Genomic DNA, 27,047 nt, shown 5'->3' with positions numbered 1-27,047 from the left:
TGTACCTGTGACATGCCCAATGACAATAAATTGAATCCAATCTAATCAGTGCACACGAAATGTTTAAAAATGTTGTACTCAACTTCAGTGGCTCTGCATAGGAATAGTTATAATAACTGATAATAACCATCATCATTACTATAATAATAATAATTATAATAATAATTATAATAATAATAATAATAAATAAACACCATAACACAATAATAATACTAATATAATACTAATACTAATATATTGATAACAATAATAACAATATTTATTATTGTTGTTGTTGTTATTATAATAATACTAACACTACTACTAATAATAATGATAATGATAATAATAATAATAAATACAGTTCCTGGTTTGTTTTGAATTCCACTCAACACGTCACACACCTATCCATTTATTAGTGCACGTGGTATGTGCGTTTGCGTGCTCGTGTTTCTCTGTGAACCATTTTCAACCTCCGCCCCGCTCCAGCAGCTCTGCAGGCGGGTCTCCGTGTTTTGCGGATGGCCGGTCTCTGGTGGAAGCCTCGGAATAACAAAGACGTGTTTGAGAGCAGCGGCAGGCTGGGCTGAGCGGTGACGTCAAGGAACAATGTCTCCCCTCCCGACACGCACACACACGCACGCACGCCAGCGCACACAAGCTCTTCCCTCTCTTCCTAGTCAGGCAAGGCTGAACTGCCCAGAGGGAGGGCCGCTCAGCTCTCAGTGCATCAGATAGAATCACTCACTCCTCATGCTGTGCCTGCACACTGGATTTCTACACTGTTTTTTCATGGAGAGAAAATAAAAAAGAACAATGGAGTGGCAGATCAGCAATAGCAAGTAAACAATCTTCTGAAAAACATCCAGTAAGTCTGTGTTTGCACCTCGCAAACACCCTATTTCCTGTGGCTGATAAATTTAGATACAAGATTATCAATAAAGGTGACAAGATTAGGCCTGCTAGAAGGTAATTCACAATTTCCCCTCACATAATGTCATCAGTCAGGGGGTCAAATTCCTGTCACCAGCTCCTCCTGGCCTGTTCTCTTTGAAGGGAAGGAAAGGGCTGCCATCCTTTTAGCTTCCTGCCTGTAGGGCTCCTGACACTGAAGCATTGAGGGTCTGAGCAGGGTATCAGTAGCAGAGTGGGGGGTGGGGGGGAGGGGTTGTCTCTATCAGTGTCTCAAGGACGGATGCCCCAGCCCAGCCCCCCTGGTTGAAGCAGCGAGCTCTACGCACTGATGGGGGACAAATGCGGTCAGTGACATCACCAGCCCCGGCAGTCAGTCATTTTTATTCTGAGGGGTGGGTAGGGGGTCCGTTTCTTAGACAGAGATGGGTCGAGCAGTCAATGTCACAGGGTTGTAGCTGTGAACTCATGATCATTTTTTCCCTCTGGAAATAGCTTGTCGAGATGACCCATGTCTTTGTTTGGACACTGCTTCTGTTATTGATGTTTTCCACTTGCTATGTTCAAACAGTAATATTGACTTTGATTCACACTCGTCCTATATGCAGGGTTTTCCCAGAGATACTCAGTGACCATACACACAACAAGGGCCGCTTCCTTCTAAAGTCGCACACTCGTGTGACCTCAGTTATATAAATGTTGTTGAATAAACAGGACACTAAGCTTTCTTTAAAGCCCTTATGAGGAACTTTGGGTTTGTGATGACTTTGGTGCCCCCCATGGAGTAAGTGGTGCATCTTTGCTTGCAGTGTTTTCTGACAAACAAAATCTCACCCTGCTTTCTTGTACATAGGGGCATCACCAGAAATTCAGGGCCCCATGCAAAGATATCACACTGGGCCCCACCACTACAGCCCAAGTGCTATACATCTGTAATAGTTGCCATGTAAGATAAGATAAGATAAGATAGTCCTTTACTCGTCCCACAACGGGGAAATTCAAGTGTCACAGTAGCAAAGTAGACAGTGCAAAAAAAAAAAATATATATATAAAGCAAACAAGAGCCTATAAAGTAACAATTATTAAAAAGTTATTCGCAATTAAAATTAAAATTGAAATTAAAGAAGAAAAGACCTGCGGTATCTCTTCGTGAGACACCGTGGGTGAAGAAGTCCGTCACTAAACGAGCTACTTAGTGTTGTAATATAACATATAATATAATGTAATATTGCATTCTATTTCAATTTATTTATTCTATTTTATTTTATTCTAATTTATTTTATCATTACTATTATTATTGTTATTATATTTTAACCTATGTTAGTACATTGTTGTATTCCCCTGTCCTGTGTTGTGAGCTGCTGTAACAAATTAATTTCCCCAAATGGGGGACAAATAAAGTATACCTTATTTTATCTTATAACAATAAAACAGTCTACATATCTACATACAATAAATCATAAAAATGTTTTTATTATTATATGTAAACATATTGATTTTCTTCAAGACTGTGAGGTTGGTAAGCATGTTTTCCATTATTGCTTTATGAAAATTTCTGATTGCATGTGGTGTGAAAATGAGGATGAATGCTGTCTTGTGATCAGAATGATTAAAGTCTCTGTAGGTCAAGGGTCTGCTCATCTTCTGTCTAATATAATGTGAAGTATTTAGCTTCAATCACAGAAATGTTAAACAGGAAGGAAAGTAGTATGATTAGGAGTATCAATGGAAATCTGACATTATCAAAAGGTGAATAAATGAAAAATAAGGGAAGAAAAATTGGAAAAGCTAGCCTACCCTCTCAGGTGTGAAGGGGTATTTTTTGTTGTCTCTTCTCTCCCTGCTCCACTTGCCCAACTCTCTCCCTGCACTGGGTTTGAACACTAAACCATGACAATGAAAGGCGGCAGTCCTGTCCTGTGCGTTCCTATGGGTCCTGCTCACCCTATCAGTATTCTAATTCACATAAACGCCTTCTGTAGATGATTGTTTGTGATCAAACTCAAAGCACTTCTCAGATTTAAAACATTTACAACCTGCAAATTGTACTACATTAAAAATACAAAAACTATATTAGCTTCCCAACCTTAGCATTGCATCAGAGGAAAATGGCCGACATGTGAATAATAAATGGCCACTTTTTGACGCTTTGGGCTGTTGTTTTGATCAAACAGAAGCGAGTACAGGTGTCTCTATGTTTTAGAGCTTGAGATCAAAACCTCACAGATCTATTGAGGGCTTTTCCCACTTATAGGTTTTCATCCTATCATAATGTTACATGTTCTGGATCATCCATCAAGTTTTTGTTTGATACCTACCTAAGGTGACAAGCCCTGTTTTGGGTGTCAGGGGGTCTGCAGCTGGTTGGGTCACCCTGCATTCAAACAATGGCTTGTTGTCAGAAGTTCTGGCTTTCATATCCACACGTGTGCCTCGGCCACCAAATAATACGGCCAGATGGCTGCCAACAAGATGGATGGATTATAGGTGGGGTGACTCCAGCCAGACTTGGCTCTGTGTATAATTTGGTACGAGCGGCATTTCAAAGGGCTCAATGAATGCATCACAGTAGAACAAAGAGCTTTCTCAGTGATGCATGCTCCTACAAGGTTAATACATATTGCATTGTGTTGGTGTGTGTTAAATCAACATATGAAAAACTGTTTAGACCTTACAACATGGGTGACGACCAAGGCCCGACTTGGCTTTTGACTGGTGCTGAAGCTCAGGATGATGTACGTCTCTCTCGGCCACCTTGCTGTAGGCTTTGTGCTGGCGACAAGGCTCCTCTCTGTAGCTGCAGCAGGGGGAGTGATGGATGCTGCCCGGGCCTCATGTAGCTACATGATGGAGGGAGACTTTCAGTTGTGCTGACATCAGCTCACCCCCCTTCACAGAGAGGTGTGATGGTTGTTTACAGTGCCACCCTGCTGTCGAAAACACAACACTAAAATACTGATAAACAAGTTCTATCATCAGTACAGTGGGGACTTATTGAATGACTGATACCTCTTTCACACTGAAGGACCTGAAAAATGTTTTTTTTTCATACTGAGGTGGATGGGTTTCCTGGCTGTTTGCAGTGTTGCTTCTCATGAACAGGTTCACATGTATTTAATATTCTAGCACTGTTGCTTTGGTAAGAAGGATCAAACTACTATTACTTTAGTATCTACATGGTAGCTGACAAAGAGTCATAGCATTAATAAACTATTTCAAGTCAAAGCACCTTTTTAATAAAAAAACGAACTACCTGTGGTTTTAAGCAGGAGAGATCATGTGGATATGTGGATGTTAACCTGCAAGGAAGACTGAAGGCTGGTGGTGCTAGCTCTGCTATTGTTAGTCAAACTCAGCAAACCTATTTGGCTTCAATCACCTGCAGACTCTATGGTCCCCTGTTTCGCCCCTTTAATAACTGTTCAATTTGGACTGTTTTATGAGTGATTTCTTAACTTTAGACCAGCTGGTTAGTCTGAATTTAAATTTTTGTTTAACCCTCCTGTTATGTTCGTTTCTTAGGGACAGCAATGATGTTCCTGGGTCAACTTGACCCGGGGCATATTTAATGATATAAAAGTGTCTAAACCCAAAAAAATCCCAATAAACATTTTTTAAATCTCACTATTAACTCCATTATTAACCATTTAAATCAATATTTAGTGCAATGGTGTTCTTTAATTCCCACAGATCATGGTTTAATGAGGATAACTCACTCAGTTTTTTGGGGGAAAATTCATGTTAAAACTTTTTTTAGTGTACATTGGAAAGCCCTAAATATAAATACAATAGTTTTACTTGACATAGATTTTTGTTTATTTTATTTTACATTTTGATTTTTTTTATGTAGTGCAGATGCAAATATTGCAAATGTGTGAAATGAGCCATTTTCATTGTATATGTTGTTTATGCTAATTAAGCCAAGCAGAAGAAGTTTCATAGAAAAATAATACTTTAAACAATTTGTTTTAAATTTTTGAACTTTTTTTTGGTCACTTTGACCATGCAAGATAACAGGAGGGTTAAACAACTAGGAAATGAGCCACTTTGGAACAACCCCAAACCACACTGATACCACTGAAAAAAAGAAGAGTTTTAATTTCTGATCAGATTTATTTCAATTGGCTTTGCTTCTAAAACTTTAATTGTTACTTTTACAGGTTTTTTTTTACAGTTTTTAAAAATAAATTGTAATTGTTTATCATGTTGTCTATTTCATTGTTTGTATTTCATTGTATTTTATTAACCTTTTAATATCACAAATCTTCCTCTTTTATTAGTATCCACTTGATTTTATTAGTATTTAGCATGTTCTCTGTACCTCAGCACTGCTGCGAATGAAGGTTCTCCCTCAGTGTGATTTCAGAGAATTTAGATCAAAAAAACTAAAGAAGAAATAAAAAAAGATCACTTTCATATAGTAGCAGCAAAGTCAGTCTTATGACTCACTAAGATATAATGGCAGTGAAATCTCCTGTCTCCAAGGTCTTACAGACAGAGATTTTAACATTGATGGAATAGATCACACTGTTTGAAGCCTTCAGCCTTGAGTACAGATGCAATAAGACTGGTTTTACTTAATCTTCTGGTTTTTACATTTCGGATTGTTCAACTTATAGTTAAGTCTATGATCTGTAAAGAATTAGGGACCAGCACTCATCACAGTTTTCTGAAGCCCATGATTTCTTCTTCATGTTGCTTGTTTTGTCTGCCTCTCTTAGTATTTTTACTCAATAAACAACAGGTTTGTTCATTTTCCTTGAGGTAATTACACTATCATCAACTCTCTCTAGTCCTAACATTGAGTTGATTTCAACAACCTGGCAGAAATACAAGGTCAATAGTCCGTTCCACTTGGTTAAATGTGGGCTGTCCCAATTTTGAAAATCCTGTGTTTTTGTCTGTGAAAGTGGAGTAAGTGATTGACAAAGTGACCAAAATGAGATGGTGGAAAACAGGGGTTAACATTCAGGAAGAGTGGAGAAAATGCTGGGCTGTAAATGGATCGTCTCCTGCAGAGAAAAGGCAGAAGAAGAGCACTATTTTAAAACAAGACCAGAGATGTCTGCTTGAGTGCACCATTGATTGTCTCTGGCTGCGTGAAGAACAAGGAGCAAAGAGAGGGACAGAAAACAGATGATACAACCGCTGGCTCCTGGAAGCTTGGACAGCCCTTTATAAATTCTCCCTCTCTCTCTCTGTCTTTTTCTCTCTCTCAATCGTTCCCTCCATTTCTCTCCTGCTTTTTTTTTCTTTTTTTTCGCAGTGTGTGTCGACTGAGCGGCAGCAGATAAGGCAGACAGCCGGGGCCCCATGCTGACTGGCCCCGACTGGCTGTGGGGAGCACACAGGCAATCAATGAGTGCTCACAATAGAGCTCCAGCATCCAGATAGCTAACAGCTCCCTGAGGCCATGGGAAGGAGGTGAAGAAGAGGGGGATGAAACAAGAATGGGGGGTTGATAAAGGAGAGAGAAAGGCAGAGGAAGGTGGGATAAAGGATTTTGTGCTTTAACACATGGGCGTAATAAGTTGTTTCCCCTTTATCGGTGGAAACAAGGAACATGTTTGAAGCACTTAAGCTCACATTCCTGCATGGTTGTTTATGTGCACTAAAGCATGTGTGACTCGGGGTCAGCGTTCAGTTAAGGAACTCTTCTTGGCTGCATCTGAAGCATTAGTTATGAGATGTGAAGGGAGGAGTGGTGGTCCAATGCTTGTGGTGATGGCTGCAGCGATAGTGCTATTTTTAGTCCTATTTCCCCTCATTGTTGCACGGTATGCATGCATGCGTATGTGTTGGCCTTTTTTTTTTTTGTTATTATGCAATGCAGTGTTTGACCTTGGGAAGAACATGTGCCAGAGGGATAGGAAGAGAGCGGAGTGAATGTGTGACCATTTCAACCTCTGTGTCATCCTTGACTGCACAAATAGCTACCTCGCTAGTCTCAGAGCAGCTCTCAGGAGGACTTTGAACATTATTAATTCAGCTTATTCATCTCCATACATACATACGTAAGCTACCTGCAAGTCCAGTGCAAGGCTTTTGTATTATTTTAAATATAATCAATATTCTAAATTTAACACGCAACATTTTAAAAGTAGATTCTTTTTTTTTTAAGTTATATTTTTGGGTCTTTTTGCCTTTGTTTGATAGGACAGCTGGAGAGAGACAGGAAATGTGAGGAGTAGAGAGCGGGGGAAGACATGCAGGACATGGTCGACCGGGCGGGAATCGAACCGGCGACCCCTGCGACGAGGACTGTAGCCTCTGTACATGTAGCTCTTAAACCACTTGGCCAACAGCGCCCTAAGAAGATTCTTTTTGATTTTTAAAAATAGGAACATTTCCATTAAAAACTATAGAAGCCTGGAGCAGACATGCATCCATACTTTTTATTTATTCTGTTTTCCAGTGGTAACAGGTCATTTCCAGTTGTTATTTTAAGCTCTCCACTCATTTATCCCATCATCTTGTGATAACACACTGGTTTTGCCATGATTACATAAAAATTAATTTGATTTCTGGAGATTTAAACAATCTTTTGCTTCTCTGCTGGTTTTCCCATCTTAAGAAATTAGTTTAACTTATTATCTTGGGATAATTGAGCACTTCTTTCAGTGATAACAGGATCATTTCCTCACTGTCTAGAATTTAAAACCTATTTGGCCTGTCTGGTCACTGGGGTAAGCCAGACCATGACATGCCATGGGCCTATTGCCCACACTAATGAGGTAAGTTAAGCTTGTTTCTATGTTTGCTTTGTACTTTTGCAACTCTTGGGATACAGGCTATGATTTTCTGAGATTAAGTAGAGAGCTCAAGAAAACAAGTGAAAGGGCTTGTTATGTAAAGGCTGATTTATGTCTCCCCTACGCAGCAGGGGCTGACGCGGACATGAGCCCCACATACTTGTGCGTCGATGTGTCCGTGTCGCGCAGCAATTCCCTGCCGTCGCGCTTGAGGGCAGTGTGGTCTCTCTGATAGCTGGTCGCCTACTTCCGGCCCCGCTACGATCTCTGTTTACTTTTCCACAGCGATTCAGAGCGTGTTATGTTAATCTACAGCTGATACATGTTGCTGTTTATCATACAGGCATGATTACATGAAGAATAGAGAGGAGGAGATTAAACACGCGGCCGATGTGTGGCCGATGTCTGGGATCCTGGAAGTGCTGTAAATGCGGGAAAGACAATGCCGCCGAGCGGACCAATCACAGAGCTTGCGGTCCGCCTAGGAGGAGCACGTCAGCTACATACTGACGCCTCGGTGTAGGTAAGGGAGCTAAGCGGACCCCTGGCGTAGGGTACGCCGTCGATTTGACGCAGAAGTATAAATCAGCCTTAAGGGATGATGTACGGCAAGCGATGGTTATTCAAGAATAGAATCCCGACAGGGTGAGAGAAGACCACGGAGCAAAGCAGATAACCACCTGCTAACAACATTAAACATTAAACCTAAAATTTTATTCAAGTTAAAGTATTAACGTTAGCTAGGTTTTCTGTCATAAATCACGGTAAACTTAACATTTTCATTCACACTGAAGTAAAAACATTACTTACTCAACCAGTCCTGTAACACTGTTGAAGCCCATTCCATGTAGTAGTTTGTGGTTGCTTTGTGTGTTCTCTTCAATTTGGTAGATGTCTCTTTCATTCAGCTTCTTCTGTAAAGTTTTAGCATCCCTCACTAGTTTCCTCCTCTTGTCGTTGTTTCTCTGTTGGTGACTGGTCAGCCATTATCCGTGAATCTAAATAAATTGAGTGTTATATTAAAAACATCCTCCATGTTATTGTGATGCTGTCGGAAAGTAAAAAAAAATACACATTGTCAACAGGAAGCGATGACATTAGAAATTATTATAAACAGAGTTAATAAAATATATGGATAGAAGACCACTTAGGGCCTCCATACCAAACCTCACTCAAAAACTCCCCATTTTAAACAGCTTTTGATAGCAATCTCTGCTTTGTAACAAGCATCTTGTGACTGGAGTTAAAGAGGAAAACAGTCTGGCAGACAAGCCATCTAGGCTATAGAGCCTATTTCTCAGGATGACATTAATATAATAGCGCTGGTGCCCAAAACAACTTTGTATTGATTCGCATAACCTTTTAAGCCAATCGATTGCTGCACTCCAGCTCAGAATGCTTAGGCATGGGCATGTTTTCAAGCAAAGATTTGTTGCAGAGTTGCATGTTAAATATTGTGTCTCGTGCTGCCTTTTCTGCTGATGTGAGACTAATTCATCTTTCACTTTTCCATTCAAATGAAGATACAGTAAACTGATTGAGCAGGTCATTAATACCCTCCTTCATTCATCATCTTCTTGAAAAGTTTTTCCTCCTGTTGGGGATCCATTGGCATCACATCCTTTTTAAAGTTTAAATGTTTTCTTGAAGACACAAATGCTCTCTGACATACAGTTTGTTATGTGATTTCTTAGTGCCACTGCCATGCTGACTCATGTTACCCTGTTTTTTTAATGGCCTAAATGTTTCCCCACGTCATGGTGACTCATACTTAAACTCAGATTTTGAGATCCATTTGACCCTGAAGAGAGTTCATGAGAGAGCTGAATGGCTAAACACACACTGGGGTTGTTTGTAACTCTGCAGAAAAGTTAGTTGAAATTCCAAGTAGTGTGTGGCAGCTGCTGTGAAGAGGACTGGATGTTTTCATAGTTCATTGCACTAAAAACATGGATTGGCAACATGGACATGGGAGCCATGCCTGTTGGTGATAGCCACAACTTGTTCTTGCTTTTATTAACTGAAGATGTTGGGAAATATTTGTGGTTTTGAAACTCTTCTGTGTTGACACACACTGAGTTTTCATGTTGTGTTGATTCTGGTGAACACTCTGGACAAAACTGGTAGTGATTTTCAAGGGTGAAGAGTGCATTTCACTTGCTGTATAAAGATGTGGCTTCAAAAGTGTGTATTTGATGTGCAGTAAAATGAATGGACTACAGATCTTCTTTGGGATACAGATCTTCTTTGTTCAACACAACTTTTATCAGGACACAGAGTGATGAGGTAATGTGATGATCTGTAGCTACGTCAAATTATTAACTGTAATACAACAAAACTTTGTAAGCTCTGATTTATTACGGTTAGTTAGCTTACACAAGGTGACCATCAACGTTATCTTTCACAGCCCAGGTGTCATAATGTTTGTTTATGCACTAGTGATTGTCTGAATATTGTGAATATGCACACGAATGAGCCCTTTCTTTACAAAGCAGTGAAGCATTCACACGTCTACATAAACATTAAATCCTGTTCATCTATTTTGCTCTATGAGCTAGCAAAACCCTGGTTGTAGTTTCTCTGTCTGACACAATAATTCAACAGAAAACAGACATCTTTATGAAAAGCAAAGCATTATGTTAAAAGAAAATTATTGAAAAAAAACAACTCTTTTTCGTTAGCTTGCTTCTCACTGCCAAAACTTACCAGCAGAGCTCTAAACGTAGACTCTTCCAGGTGAGTGCCAAATATTGACATGTCAATTTTTTCCCCCAAATTCGCCCCGAATACAGACACTAATATTCAATGTAAAGAAATATCCAACTGATTGTCACTGATTGTCTCATTTTACTCTCATGAAGTCATGAAGAAGCATCAGTATGAGAGTGAGGACATTTCACAATCAGTTGAAAATTGAAAAATGACCTTTAATTAAATGAAAAAAAACACTGCCTGAGAGACAATCTGAAAGCAGATCCCAGCTAGCAATGTTTTGTTCTAAAAACATTCTGTTAAGGTTACAGAGAATGTCTCTGTAATGTTTTCAGCGGTAAGTTTGCCTTGTGTTCAACGGATGTTCTCTAGTAACATTCTCTAAAGACCTTCATAAAATTTTAAGTGACAAAAGTGTTTGAATATTATGCCCTAATGTTCTTGAAACATTCTCAGCGGGAAGTTTTCTTTATGTTCACAATTTGTTTTCAGATAACATACTCTAAAAACACTCAATAATCTGTGACCCAAAGAATGTTATCAAAACATCATTTGAATGTTAAAGATAAAACATTCTATCTTTGTTCTAATGAAATATCCCCAGAATATTCTTAAATAAAACATTTCTTGATTTGAGGCATCAGAAACATCCTGAAAACATTCTTTACATGTTGCTTTGAGAATGTTGCTTCTTTGTTATTAAGTAACATTATGGGAACATTTTATGGAAAACATTCAATAATCTTTTACCTAAAGAATATTTTCAAAACATCCACTGAATGTTAAAGACAACATTAATATTCAAAAAAGTAACATTTTTAAACCAATAAACATCCTTAAGATGTTCTTTGAATATTAAATTCAAAAGCTTATGTGACCTAAAGAATATTATCAAAACATCATCTGAATGACAAAATGTTCTTCTTTCATTAATAGTTAACAAAAAGGAACATTATTTAAATCGAAAACATCCTTAAGATGTTCTTTGAATATTACACTCAGAACCTTGTCTTGAAACATAATCAGATTACGTTAGCCAATGTAGGCTGCTAGCTGGGATGCTGCCTCATTCTTATGATAAAGTTGGAGTAAGATGTAAACTAATATACACATTTACTTCTTGTATTCAGACTTGTGGTTGTTGCACTTAACAAACATGTTTCACTAAAGAGCACCCTTACAGTTTAAGTTTTGTAAACAGAAGCTAGCCTCAATGAAAAACTAACCATGAAATACTGTGTGAAATGTAATCTACATCTACAAACATTGTGGCATAAGTACTCTGGATACAGTGGCGGTTCTAGACCAATTTTACTGGGGGGGGGCCAAACTGGGGCCAAGGGTGTTGTCAGAGGGACACATTCAACCCTGACAAAAGAGACTGAGAAGGGCGAGGACCGGCTGAGAACAATCTGGCAAAACATCAGTGCATCCCTATATACTAGAAATATATATTTCTGTGTACTATATCAAAATGCAGACTGACTGCAGCTGTTTGGCTGTTTACACTCAACATGAGTCCCTTAGCGCTCTAAGGGACTGGAACCAAGTGCCACACGCATGTGTTCCGCCTGTAACATCGGCGCGATACCGAAGCCTTTTTTATTGTATAATATTTATTTTGTGTGGAGGGGGGGGCACAGGGGGGTCCAGGTTCAGTTTTACAGGGGCACTGGCCCCTGTTGGCCCCTCCCCAGAACGCCACTGTCTGGATATGCTTGAATCATGGTAGACATTTTTTTCTGTTAATTTGATTGAAATTCAGAATATGAGAGCACATGTGACTCAACTTTTTTCACATGTATGGATATTGTGTGACTGAAGCAGACCAGATTGGAGGAGTTCATTCATTACACTAGCACTGCAAGGAAACACTAACAATGTCTACTTAGCATGTGAACAACAGCTACACAGCCTGTAGTCTGCCTAAGAGCCTTAGCCATCCCAAATCTCTGTGCTTATATACATTTACAATGACTAATCATGCTTTACAACCCAACACTCTCCATGGCTCTCCAAGCTCACAACCTCTCGTGCGTCTCCTGAGAGGGCAAGTGTTTAGTGCCTCAGAGTTCAGGACGGAGCTCGGAGCCAAGGAGCAGCAGGAGGAGGTATTGAATCTCCTCCAGAAAAAATAAATAACGCCCTTGTCTGCGAGTGACCGGCGCTCACTCCCAGACTTTTAAGGCGGCTCGAGTTACTGCGGCCCCTGACAGAAGCAGACAGGTTGTGTCTGGGAGAAATACCTTCCCCACAGATGACATCATTGTGCGGGGAGGAGAGTGAGGCACAGTAAAAGGCACCGCCACAAAGGCTCAATACTCAATCAAAACCAGAGATCACGTCCTGATCTTTCTCTTCTAATGAGATTTGCTGCATGATTTTATCTGTGGGAACATTCTGTCTTCTCTCTGTTGCATCTCTGGCCCATCAGGACCCTGATTAGACCGTTATGTGTCCATGAAGAGGGAAGCTTCAATCTTCAGTTATTAGTATTCGAGAGGCATGAAAACATGACCTTAATTCCACAGAGTGGCGATGCTCAGACAGCACATTTCTCCATTTAATACCCACACACACACACACAGTCTTTTATAGTGTGGTCTAACAAGGCTGTGTTAGAGATGAATCTATTGTGTGGGTTGAAATTAGCTCCCATCACCACCCTGCTCCCAGTGAGGGTGGTCTCCCCTGGGCGCTGTGGATGACATTACAGGGATTTGTCCGTGAAGATGTGACTCCATTTCTGCAGATAAGACTCTGGTAGAGATCAGAGGGAAAGGCGTGTAGCTCTCAACTTGTAATCATGAGTATCTTGATAATCCAAAAAGGCCTCATCTTTTCATCTGCTCCGTCTTCACTGATAGTGAGCAGCACAGACTCACTGAGAGCTGCAGCATGTGATCTTTTACTCTCACATCTACACACTGAAAACACAGTTAGAAATCTAATATGCAGATATGGCTTACACAGGCAATGCCAAAATATTTTAACCATTGAAAACATGCTGATACCACAGAGGACAGCACCACCTGCTGGTCTCTTCAGGTCAGTATTTTTTTGGGGGGGGGGTTGGAGGGTTTGGGGTTGTGTGTACTGGGCAGAGATCACAGAACAGGATTAGTTATGGAATGAGACCAAGCACATCCATGACAATCGCATCCAGATGCTGCTCAGCACTGTCTCACTCACAGTTGGTATAAGTGAGTGACTGTTTCAAAGGCTGTGGGTGTGGATGCTGTCGCTTGTGATGAAAGAGTTGCCAGGTTTTAATCTCAGCGAAGAAAGAAATAGCGTGTGGGAAATGACACCGAGACCTTATTTGGCCCAGTTCAGTGACTGGAAGCAAAACAGTGAAATAATGATAATAAGAACTTTTCTTGCTGAAGTTTATTAAGTGCTACCATAAAATATGAGTACGCATTTAAAGAGACAATCTCAACAAAAATGTACCTTTTACTGTTATTTGTATATCTATTTATTGATTGAGTGAGACACCTCATATGGCCCAGTCATGATGCTCATTGGCTGGAAGCAAAACAGTGAAGTAATGATAATATGTTTGTACATTTGATTGTACCGTACGACAAGGTTAATCAGTGCTTTCCATAAAAATGAGGCATCAGTGATAACTAAAAAGCAAATAAAATTGTAATGAAAGTAACTCTATTTGTAGAGCAGTATTTTAAAAACAAAGTTTAAAAATTCTTCCAATAGTGATGCCCGCTGGTCCAGTACTTTAAGTAGCACCCGATATACAGAGGCTAATGTCCTCGTCACAGTGGTCACTGGTTCGATTCTGACCACGACCATTTGCTGCATGTCTTCCCCCACTCTCTTCCCCCCATGTTGATAGTCAAGCTTCCGTGAAGGTTCTCCAACCAGTTTCTCAATAATGGGACTGAGCTGACTGGGTTCCCTTGAGAGTAATACACTGATTATTGACAAGTCCCTCATACAAACCCACTTAAAAGAAAAAAAGCACTATTCCTTCAACATTTTTTTGAGACACAGTAAAGACACTCAACACAGAGAAGACATGGCCTCTTTAGTCTTGAGCCAGGACTGTGAAGGAAGTAAAGAATGGCTCTCTTGCTCCTCCTGTGCCTTTAAACTAATCATTCAAATCTTATGATCATTCTTAATCTCACTGATTGTGTTCGATCAAAGGCTGATGTGGTCAGTCTTTTGGGTGCTGGGTGAAATAGCTGCAGTTTTCCAGCGGTCACTCATGCTCTCCATGCTCCACTTCTGCTGCTGACACCCCTCTGTGATATGACGCAATAAGTGGTGTTTTAGCTGTACAAACATCTCAGCCAGAACGGACTCTGGACCTCAATGACCGGCGAAACTGTAAACCTCCCAACCACCACCCACCCACATGTTGCCACATACGGGACCCACTGTAACACAAACACAACATGACTCATCCCAGTGTCAGAAGAAAAAAAGGAACCACCCAGGTCCCTTGGTGAGTGTTATCAGTATGCCAGGATCTATACAGCCCTGTGTAGCACCTGACCCCACACTCACCTCACCGCTGCTCCCTCGTCCTCATATCCTAGCGCTGTTTGGAATGTGTTTCCAGGCAACGGTCTCTGTAAACACGGCACCTGGCAACTCTGACAGGAAACCTCCGCTGCTCTGTGGAAAATTAGAAGCCATTACTGTGTGCACACCCATTTGTTCAGATAACTGGATATCTGTGCATGAGATGTTTCCCTATCTGACTGCACTCCTCTGTTTCTACTGTAAAACACTCATTTTGTAGATTCTCCACCACTGCTTTTATTTTCTGAACAATCAACAAGCTCATCTGTGTTGGTTCATAAACTCCAAACATCAGCTCCCATTCCTCTTCATTATTAAAAGCCGCTTTTCACCAATTAACTCCCCCTTTGATTTGCATTACAAGGGTAGCCAAGAAAGTGCCATTACAGACCCTCTGAGCTGCTCACGCCGTCCCATCTATTTCCTGTTATTGTTGGCAGTTGAGCTGAAGCCGTAGTATTGATCTCTCACCCCGGGAGAAGATAAGGTGGGGAATCGAGATGGATTCCATATCTATTATCTAATGGAATTCCTCCTCCCAGAAAGGGGTATGGATTTTCTGCCATTGAAGCTGTGAAAATGTGTGTCTATGCGGCCCTCCACTGTGTCCCTGAGTGTGTATATGTGTGTGTATAGATGTGTGTAAGTGTCCCCTCTACAAGCGCAGAATGACGCTTTTGTAGGATGGATTAATGCAGTAAGCAGAATATGGTGGAAAGTGGCACTGAGGCTTTACAGACTGTTGAAGCATTCAGGGAAATGCACTCTCTATGAATGTGTATTGACCTGCTGCTCTCCAAATGGCCCTCTTAGAGAAGTGCGCATACATATAAGCTCTCATGTGTAGAGTATTGCATCAAATAGTGACACACAAAGTGTTGCTGTGATGGGGGCTTTCTTTAGACTGCAGCTTACACATCGGGAGAGTACCGCTTTCTCAAAGGGCCCCTGAAGGGTTTAATATAGATACGGATTTATAAGCACACATAATTGGTGTAATTAATGATGTATAAATGTTTTTCAGTGCTTAGCAAACCAGTTTTTCCAAGGCAAGGGATGGGATACAAAGTTAGAAAAATCCTGTATTAGATGTATCAATTAACTTTTGGTTTGTGTCATTTCTGGCGCCCCCTGTGGACAAATTTGGAGGGTTTATATCTGTTTGTCAGAGAAGGTGACACTTTCATTTACATTTACACAGTGACAGCTTACACACACCAACCATGAGATCCAACATGGTGGCTGTGTGGAAGTATTTTGAAGTAATGACAATTACGGTTATTGCCAAGACATGTTCTGTCAAAGTGCAATACTGATTTGTCTGGACATCTGTTCCATATGTTTCAGGATGGGGCTGTTGCTTTTCTAGCCAGGCTTATCAAACTGACAAGTCCTGTCCAAGTGGCAACCTCTGGTCTAAAAATATGAGTCCAATGTGGAAGTGCTAAAAACTGCAGTTCATGGAGGATCCACTTGAGGCTGGCTCCGGAAGTACCGGAAACCACATACACACCAATTCAAAAGAGCCGATCTTTACAGCAGAAATAAACATGTTTACAGCCTGGTAGAAAAGACAAGTGTAGTCTGGATAGCTCATCTCTCGATCGGCACACACTGTACGGTGGGGTGATTTTTTTTTCTAACGTGGCAATTTTGCAGATATTGAGATTAAGAATCTTCCAATGAGAGGCACAGCTGACTTGATTGACAGGAGGGAACACTGCAGCTGTTGGTGAGGAGGCTCAAAGTCCGCCTCTTTGCGTCACACTAGCTCGAAAGCAGTAATATGGCTCCCGCCAATGATTGGCCTCAAAACAGCTCTTCAGAAACAGATGGGTGACGTCACGGATACTACGTCATATATTTTATACAGTCTATGGTCCTGCCGCGTAACGTCAGGTAGGCTAGCCAACATGCTAAAGAGGAAGTCAACGTTCCCCAAAGAGCTCAAGGAAAGTTACAGCTTCCTTGTAAAAGTACCAGGAAACTAATATGTTTCATGTTGCTGAACTGCAAGGGTCCATTTATAGTCGCCCACATTGGAAATGCTCACATACAAAGCCATATTAAGATAAGCAAATACAAACTAAATGGCTAATTGGATATAAGCTATTTCTAAGCCTAACTTGTGTTTGTTTCAAACCAGCTGACAAAGAATGTGTCTCAGTGCAGGCCACCGATCTGGTGCTAAATGAATGAATACGTTTATTGGTGTTATATAATCACATTTTTAAAATAAAGTCTTAGTTAGATCATGGGAGGCATGATTTTCATCTGCTGTGTCACTATCCATGCAGTTGAAAGGTGCACTACTGAAAAATCTAATTGTACCATGATCTCATACATCTGGGTTTGTGGTAAAATTAAAGTCTCCTATTTGGAGGTCTGAAAATATGGTCACCCTAATTAAACATCCAGACAGATTTAGCACCAGAAGAGTCATGAAGAGGTTCAGCAACATGTGTTCATGCCTCAGTCAAACCAAGACTCAGTTGAGGAGTATTAGCGTACTTGTCAGATTAGTTGGTGGGTTTTTGTTTATGTTTGTTAACTTGTAACTCATCCCTTATCATTAGCATTCATTGTAAGTCTTGTTTTTGCCTGTCTGATGAATGAAAGTCAAACAGTCGCTGTCCTTTTGTCTCTGTTCTGTTCTTCTACCACTCCTGAGGGGAATATCTGCCTTTTGGGTTGCTAAACGCTCCGCTACAACAGATATTATCTAGGTTAGGGGAAGCAGGTGTTCAATACAGTGGGTTTTAGAGCTTTTTAGTGAAAACAGCTGCCTGCTGTGTGACGGCAAAGAGAGTAGAGAGAGTAAACGAAACATTGAAATGGGCTGAAAGTCGAATGAAAACAAAGAGCAGAAATATGTGAAAATGTCCGTTGAGCTGAGTGGAACTGCAGACTTGTATGATTATCTTTGAGTGATCCAGAAACACCTTACATATACACCTTTTCACTCACTGTTGATGGAAAAATATTGATTATATCTGCTCAAACTGCACTGCAGTCCTTTCAGGGGGTGAGAGGTCAAATGGTCAATTATAGAGGTTCACTGCATGAAGTAAAACACAAAGGAGAGCAAAACTCAGAGAGATGTTCTGCTTTTAAAGCTGATCTGAAAGATCTGTAAATAGAAAACCAGCAATAAAGACGGTGTACACCACCTATACATTTTTTAAAGACTCACCTACATGTAAGAGATATCGACCACATGAGGAAACCATAGCTCACAGGAAATATAAATAACTTTTATGGACGGTAGAAGCATGATCACAATCACCAGTTCTCTCTATGTTTCTCTCTTTTGTTCCTACATGCCATCCTATCAGGAGAGCTGCCGGATCACTCTCTCTCTAACTCTCATACTGACACACGCTGACCTTGTACACATAGCAGTCCAAATTCCCCGTTCTGAAATACCATAGACATCGAGACAAATTGGATTTCAAAATCAGCATGAACATGTGCAAGGTGGGAGATGCTGCAGCTATAATTTTCCTGAATGCCATTTTGCCTTTATTAGCTTCAGGAGAAAAAAAACACTCAATTTGGCAAAAATGTGTTGGGAAGGAATCAGAAATAATGAAGATTTAACAACCTGGTATCCTCAGAATACTCATAACAATATTTCAGTGGAGCTTAAATCGCTGTGCTTCACATGCAGCAGAATGCAGGTGGGTCTATGGCATGTTCAGGGGCGATAACTCCCTCTGTAATCAAGCTGTGGCACCATGGCTCATACTGTGAATATTGTCATTCTGAGGGACTGCAGATAAGACGGTGGCTGCTTTACAACACACAAGTGACCAAGCTGTAGTGCAGTCAGGGGAGGAGGATTGAATTTTTGCTCTGATTATGAACGGTTAAGTGTTGCTGTAGGAGAGTTAGCATCATTTACCTTACCCTGAACTGTGTATTATGGACACACATGCACAAACACACACTCCCCTCAGCGGCACAGGCTAAATCCCAGAGACAGAAGTCGGTGCTGTAATGGGGAAGGTGATAGCCTTAGTGGGTAAATGAATGTCAGCAGCAATTAGAGGCCCGCGTAATAGCATCTAACAGAGAGGCCACAGCGCAGACGGGTCAGGAGTTTACCATGTATCACCAGGATTACATCCACACAGAGCAGACACTGTCAGCCAAGGACGTCTCGAGGGCAGGGAGACAACGGGAGGAGCACACAATCAGGGAGTACACAATATGAGAGCAGAAGATGCTCAAAGAGAAGATGATTAGTTGAACTATGGCCTGGACTAAATATGTGACACTGAAACCACAACTAGTTGATAATTCAATGAATGTGTACAATAGCAAGTGGTCTCCTCTTCTTTTTTTTGGAATAAAAATGGGCAAAGGGGACATCCTTGATGCATGTAAACTTCAGCTGAAGATACTGTATTTGTTTACCAACCTATATGAATTACAATAACTCCCCTGCAGTGTGGGTGAAATGTGTATTTATGTATGATGAATGTATAAATTGGTCGGGCAAAACATGAGGAGTCACCTTTGGGACTAAAGATTAAATCCTCATGGGCAGGGGCGTGTCTAGAATTTTTGGACTGAGGTGGCCAAACCCTGGCACTGATTGAAGCAGGTGTGGCTCAAAGTATGACTTTGACCATGGACTATGTAACCTGTTAAAGGTACAGTGCGTAGATGTAGGAATATTTAGGAATATGGCTCAACCCTCCCATTGGTGAAGTGACGGTGGACTTCGAGGACAAAATGCTCATGTAAGACAATACTTCATTGATCCCTGGGAGGAAATTTGGTGTCATGTAAAGCATGATCCTTCATTTGTCAAGTTTTTACCATCAAAACTGTCATCAATCCAGAGTCCTTTGCGCAGAACAACAAACACTCTCTTCTTCTTCTTTGTTTCAGTTATTTCATTTACTACTGGCTTTTAGATTATGCATTTATTTATTTATTATTTATAGGTTCTATTTTTAGCTAATCTATTTTGTACGTTGCTGGACCTGAGTAACGTTTTTCATTCCTTCATGTTTTTTTAACATGATTGAATGACAATAAAGTGAACCTCTAAGCTTGAACCTTTGTCCTGCAGCTGGCACATTTTCTGCACTGGGTATAGTTTGACCATTCCTATACAGTAGAAACTTAGCGGTGGAAGATAGTGGCCTCTGTGGAAGGTGACCTGCCCCTTATGTAAATATAAATGGCTCATTCCAAGTTAAGAAAAACAAAACTATTTTAATATTCAGGTGATTTTGCTGTAATATGACCATACTTAAGAATATTGTTTTCTATTCATACCAAGTCTTCTGGTTAATGCAGCTAAATTCTACGCACTGTACCTTTAAGAATTAGTAGCAACACATTTCTAATGATTTTTTTTGCAGCATTAAATAAGTGTAGATACGAATGCACATAACCATGATGCATTTCAGTACAGTGAAAGAAAGAAAGAAAGAAAGAAAGAAAGAAAGAAAGAAAGGATGAAAGAAAGAAAGAAAGAAAGACAGAAAGAAAGAAAGAAAGAAAGAAAAAAGAAAGAAAGAAAGAAAGAAAGAAAGAAAGACAGAAAGAAAGAAAGAAAGAAAGAAAGAAAGGACTGGTGTACTGAAAGGTCTCTGGTTGAATATTCAGAGGTTTTCCCCTGAGTCTCCACACTGGGCTAATCTCCTCCCATGCTGACTCTGTGTCTACCAGTAGAGAGAAGGTGTAGGGACAGGCGGAGGAAAGGAGGGAGGAGGTATGTGGAGGATGATGGGAGGTGTATGAAAATCGGGCAGGTTGTTAGAGACCAGTAGCTGATGATTGAGTGGAACGACTGCATGGAGGTAAATCACTGAGAGGCTACATGAGGCAGTGCTAACACACATTAATGCTTTCCAGCTCCTCCTTAATTCAAACCAGAATACAGTAAGAAAAAAACATGCACATGTATCCCAGATGATCAGGAAACCTTGAAGGACAGTAAACATGTGCTGCTTTAATTTTGCATTTTCTATTTTCTGTCACAACCACATGCAGTGTGGTTTTTTCATCCCTGAAGTGTGTAGGAGGTATAAGGAAAAGATGACACCAAGCTTAATTGAATATAATTATCCCTCTCTCTGTATCTTCAACCTCCAGACCTCAGAGCTAGTTACTGTCCTCCAAACACATCACACAGTGCCCTCTGTTGGCTGGAGCAGCCACTCTATTTTGAGTGTTTACTTGCAGTCAATGGGCCATATGGAAAGTGGAGAGGTTCCAGTTTTAACACCATTAACTTTAATATATCTGTCCCTTGGTGCAAAGTGTCTGAACACACACTATACTCTGGCGCCAGGCGGGATAGTTTGTCACCTCCTTGAACATTTAAAGCAGACTCTAGTTGAGGAGGAGGAGCGGGCTGTGTGTAGTCCAAGTGTGACAAAATGGTATCATGATACAAAAGTGTGCAAAACAGGGAGACTGTATTGTCAGAGAAAAACAAACAGAATGCCAGTAGCAGCTTATTCTAGTGTAAGGTGTTATTTGATGGTGATTTGAGGTTGTTTCCCTCCCTCCCTCTGTAATTATGCAAGCAAAGTGTCGAACTCAGCTACAGAGGCATGAAGTTGCTTTCCACAACATCAGGTTTTCTCACTACACAGGGTCATGCATTTGTTCATACTTCTAATGTACAGCTGCAGCTGTGATATGCGGCAGTACCCCACTGATTAACACAAAATGACTTTAAACTGCATGCATCAGCATCCTCTGAATTCTGACCTTAAACACACCAAAAAATGTAATTGCTTATTAAAACAACAAAATTAACATTCCAGGAATTCAGTCAAGCACATAGCATGATGGGAAATGAGGGAGAATGGGTCTTCACTTCATTTTTTATACTTATTCATCTCAATATATCGTCAAATTGTGCAAATGGTGCACTTTGTAGGATACACTGTGGTGCAGTGTTTAGTGCTGTTGTCTCATATAGCATGAAGGCTCTTGGTTTGAATCCCAGCTGGGGCCTTTCTGTGTGGGGTTTGCATGTTCTCCCTGTGCATGCGTGGGTTCCCTCCATGTGATCCAGCTCCCTCCCACAATTCAAAAGCATGCTTGCAGGGTTAAATGGTCTAAATTGTCTGTAGGTACGAGCCTGAGTGTCTGGTTGTCCGTCTATATGTGCACTGTTATAGGTCAGCGAACTGTCCAGGGTGTACCCTGCCTCTCACCCAATGAAGTAAATGCAAGGTGCGTCTTATTATGAAGGGAACTGCTCAGTAAATAAACCTATCCCACCATGCCATCATAACAATATTCTCTATGGATAAGTTACAAAACCTGCCACATGGCTCCTGATGTCCCTAAAAACCTGAGATAGAGGGGGCTAGATGGACTCTGAGAGCCAGTGCATCACTGGTGTTTCACCAAGTTAGGCCCACAACACCTCGGGGAGGCTTAGCAGTTAACTGAGGTGTCCCACAGCCACCACCCTCCATGCTAGCTCTGACAGCCCATCATATCCACAAGCAGAACCTCTTTAGATTACAACACAACCCATACAGCATTGCCACATTCAACAGACTCATGCTCTGTACATGCAAGCTTCAGGTAGGGACAACACATACACTACCAGCCCTTCCACATGGTCCCTAATGGTGCCCCCACAACCCAAAACACAGCAAAGAGAAGAGTCTGTAGCAAGATGTTGGTAAGAGAAAAGAGATGGAGGGACCAGGGCTCAAGCCTGCCAGGTTCAGCAGTATGCTCAGGACAAGGAGCTCAGGTGTGTAGAGTTCAGAATAAAACATCTAAGAGAAACTGCAACATGCTGCATAAGGAATTGTGTAACAGGGATTGAAAGGGAGGCTGAAGTGCTGGGTCTTATCTTGTACTTGAAATATTTTACTTTTATTAATTTAAAAAAACTCAAACCAAACACTGGGCACATCTGGGAAAATACAACTGTGGAAGGTGTTTTCAAATTTGCACTGATGGACTGATTTTTATCCTTTAACCCTCCTGTTATGTCGCGGGTCAAATTGACCCTTTTAAAAGTATATTTTAGGCAATAAATGTATCAACATCACTTCATAAAAATTAAAAAAAATAAAATTAAATAAAATTAAATTAACAAAAATATTTGTCATGTAAAACTTTTGTATTTATATTTAGGGCTTTCCAATGTAAATTAAAAAAAAATTATAACATTAATTTTAATGAAAAACTAGTGAGTTATGCTCATTGAACCATGATCTGTGAGAATTAAAAAACATCAATGGACCAAATCTTGATTTTAATGGTTAGTAATGGAGTTAAAAATAAGATTAAAAAAAATGTGTATTGGGATTTTTTGGGGTTCTGACACTTTTGGATAATTGAATATGCCCTGGGTCAAATTGACCCAGGAACATTATTGCTGTTCCAGAGAAACGAACATAACAGAAGGGTTAAGAAAATTGAGCGTTGATTATTATACACAGTTTCAGTTGAAATAACAAAAACGTCCTGCATCCTATAGTAATCGCATGTGTCCATGATAACCATGTGTCTGCTAGTACCTGGGACTTCAGGTGCCCCGTGTTCCTCACACATCCTGCACACACATCTTATACCTACAGTATAAGCACACAAATGCACACACAGTAAAGCCTCGTCTCCCCTGACAGCACGCTGCAGTGTGAATGAAAAAAAGAGCAGAAACAGCCGGCAAACTGTTACATCAACTCTTCCTGGCAAAGTTCTACCTCCACATCTGCTTTTGTTATCCTCTCATAGGAGCCCCCCTCTGCTCCGTAAGAGGGTTCAAGTGAAATCTGTCTCTCAGTCTGCCTTTACTAGATGTTCTTTCTTCTGTTCCTTGTCTTTAGGGAAAATATAAAACACAAGGGAATTGAGTAAATACAAGAAAGTTGAACCTGAACTTTAAACAACAAAAGTACAACCAATTTAACTATCTGTTTTTATCTGTTGCACCGCACTTCTTCCATGATGAGCAGGATTACAGGATTTTAGGTCACCGTGGACACAGGATAGTGAGTGACACTCAGAAGATTGATATTGTCTCAGCTAAAAGGGTCGGTGACACACAGAATACAGAACATTATATTATAATGCACCTCATGTCTGTTTGCCGATACAACCTTGACTGTCAAAGACTCCTAAGTGGCATAATTGCTTGTACAACCTTCAGGAGGTGCTGCATGCTTGTCCCCCATTAGATTCAAGCATTTCAGGACAGCACATGGACAGTGAACATTAAAAGTGATGTGGTCTATTCCTCTTTTTTCCTCCTCCTCCTCTCTCCCTTTAATCTCTCTTTCCAATCCCTCCATCCCTCTGTCTTTTTATGAGAACTGTCACATTCATTCCCCTTGCTCTCCTGCTGCCAGTGAAGTCCCAGCCAGCCGCCAGTCTTTGCCTTAGGGTGTGTGATGGAAGAGCTTTCATTTATTAACGATTATATCACTAACACAAACCAGACCAAAGAGCTCCTTTTTCTGCTGACTGGAACACGGGAGCAGAGCTGGTCATCAGAGGCAGCCATGGAAGTCCACACATGGAGGAGGTCTGGTGGCTTCCAATGAATTCTCTGATCAATACGTCAGAATGAAATCATCACAGACGAGCCTGCCTGAACCGATCCATTGTAAAAAACCACAGGTTAACAAGGACACTGTGATCAAACCATAGACAAATAAAGATGGAAGACATGGGGTTTGGCCCAGTGGTTAAGTCATGCGCCCCATGTACAGAGGCTAGTGTCCTTGAGATGTCATTGTTGTAGCTCCACCAGCCAATATCTACAGCACGATCTACAAATGCTTAACCCTCCTGTTATGTTGCGGGTAAAATTGACCTATCTTAAAGTTAAAAAATCTTAAAAAAAATGTTAAAACTATTATTTCGCATTTCTAATGTCACAGTGGATGAAAGGCTATTAGTGGTATTCAGAGGTTCCTTCCATCTTAGGAAATATATGCCTTCCAAACCAGCTAATGACAGCATAAAAATCTTGGCAGCATGTGACGGAAGAGGTGTCTCGTGTTAATTTATCAACATCACTACATAAAAAATAAAAAAAAAATTCAAAATGTAAAATAAAATAAACAAAAATCTATGTCATGTAGAACTATTGTATTTATATTTAGGGCTTTTCAATGTACATTAAAAAAAGTTTTAACATGAATTTTCATAAAAAATGAGTTATCCTCTTTGAACCATGATCTGTGAGAATTAAAGAACACCATTTCACTAAATATTGATTTAAATGGTTAGTAATGTAATAAGTACAAGTTAGTAAAAGTTAATAATGAGATTTAAAAAATGTTTACTGGGATTTTTTGGGTTCTGACACTTTTGGATCATTAAATATGTCCTGGGTCAAGTTGACCCAGGAACATTATTGATGTCCCTAAGAAACGAACATAACAGGAGGGTAAATGTCAGTGCTTTGGGGGTATCCTGCCTTTACTTCTGTTTAACAGGAGGAGGTGGAGACACATTGTCCATCTTTATATACAATCAATGGATCAGACCTATCAGATCTTCACGACACCAGTCCAACCTGAAATCTCAAAGGTCATATATGTGATCTCAGTCCATATGGCAGATGTTTTCAAACTGTTAGCCAAAGATACACGCGGCAAAGAGTCAGTTACTGTTAAGCCTGCTGATATGACCCTCGTGACAGTTTGGTAAGTGGCAGCTTCAGTGGCTGTGACACACAGCTCACAGAGGCTAATAACTTACTTTAAAACTGTTAGCAAACAAACTTTGTCAATTTGCATCAGAAACTGCTCTCTGTCCTCGAGCCATAACTGAACACTCACACATTAAACAGTATGCTAATACTGCTCTGCTAATCCAGCACAGAACTCAGTAGGAGCCCGCGTTTGTCAACAGAGAAGTCAATCAATCATCTTTTTAACATCAAAGACTAATTAAAACTTAGATTTGACATTGACAATTTGACAGTAAATTATGCTTTTCTGTTTTAGATACTATGATATGTTCACATCTGTCGTGTGGTTAAACCAGTCTTTAATCAAATCCTTAGGGTGCCTCTACAAAGCAGCCTTTAAAAAAACCCTGAATAAAAGAACACGTTAGACATCACCACTGAAGAAGAATTCCTACATTTTGTATTTACAGGCCACATAACAGGATGGGATCTGAAGAGCATGAAAGCTACACTGATGACATCCTTGACTAGCTGTGATTGGTTTGCACTAAAAGTCATATTTGTTAAACAAGTACTACATTTTTTAATTTAATTATGGGCATGCATACCTTAATTCAGATAGAGTACGAAACTGGGAAGAGAGAGAGGGGACTGACTTGCAGTAAAGGGCCTGAGACAGAAATCCACCAGTTTCAAGCCTCTTGCATCTTTACATGGTTGTGCAATTTGACTGCTAAGTTAAACCGGCACCCCAAAGCAATCCACTTTTACTGCATTTTTCTTTTGTTGAGAGGCGTATTGCTCTCCTCTTTTAAGGTTATGAGATCTTACCTTTTTAAAAGAAGATTTTTGACATTTAGTTTATCTTTATCGCATTGTATTACATTAAAATGACCCTGATGTCAAATTCAGCAGCTTAGTGAGCCTGAAAATTAAAACATTGCCTATTCAAGTCGTACTCCGAGTCCTCTTTCATGCAGAATTTCTTCAAACCACACTGAAATATTTCAACCTCATACATCTTATGGGACTGTTATTTGAATTTAAACATTCGGCTCGACCCTACTTTTGTTTTAATGTATCATCATGAGGTCAAATGATTTGTAAAACATGGAAACAATAAGTGAATCAGAACACATCTCCGGGGTGTAACACTTCTAAACATAATCACTGGTGCAAAATGATGGAGTAAACATGTGCTTAGTATTCGGGCTGTCTGTCTGCTCACACCATTACATTACTTACCAGGCAAAGGTGCCGCCAACACAAAGACATGCTGGCACACTGGCTGGTCTAATGGTTGCTCTGTGAGCCTGCAGTGATCCAGCCCAGCTCCCCTGTCTCAGCAGCCCTCCATCTGTCATTGGAAAGCCGCAGTGGTCCCCCAGGTGGGAGCGTTGTGTCAGCTTGGCAGGGTCATTACTGCAGGGTCCGGGAGAGCCACTGGTGCAGCCTGCTCCTCTGCAGTCCCTGCCCAGCTCTAACCCCTGCCAGGTAGC

At 40.5% G+C, this 27,047-nt stretch overlaps 1 long non-coding RNA gene across 1 annotated transcript; it reads right to left on the bottom strand.

The window, feature by feature from the left end:
- Positions 1 to 392: 392 nt before the first annotated feature.
- LOC117811894 lies at positions 393 to 27,047 on the bottom strand. Its single transcript, XR_004631075.1, has 6 exons — positions 26,794 to 27,047; positions 14,889 to 14,999; positions 8,454 to 8,641; positions 3,567 to 3,821; positions 3,210 to 3,352; positions 393 to 761 (listed from the first exon to the last, which is right to left on the bottom strand). It is a non-coding gene; the product is annotated as an uncharacterized LOC117811894 (long non-coding RNA).

Source organism: Notolabrus celidotus, chromosome 4 (assembly GCF_009762535.1).
Source record: "Notolabrus celidotus isolate fNotCel1 chromosome 4, fNotCel1.pri, whole genome shotgun sequence".
Classification (NCBI taxonomy): Eukaryota; Metazoa; Chordata; class Actinopteri; order Labriformes; family Labridae; genus Notolabrus; species Notolabrus celidotus.
This window is presented reverse-complemented; position numbering and strand designations above follow the sequence as displayed.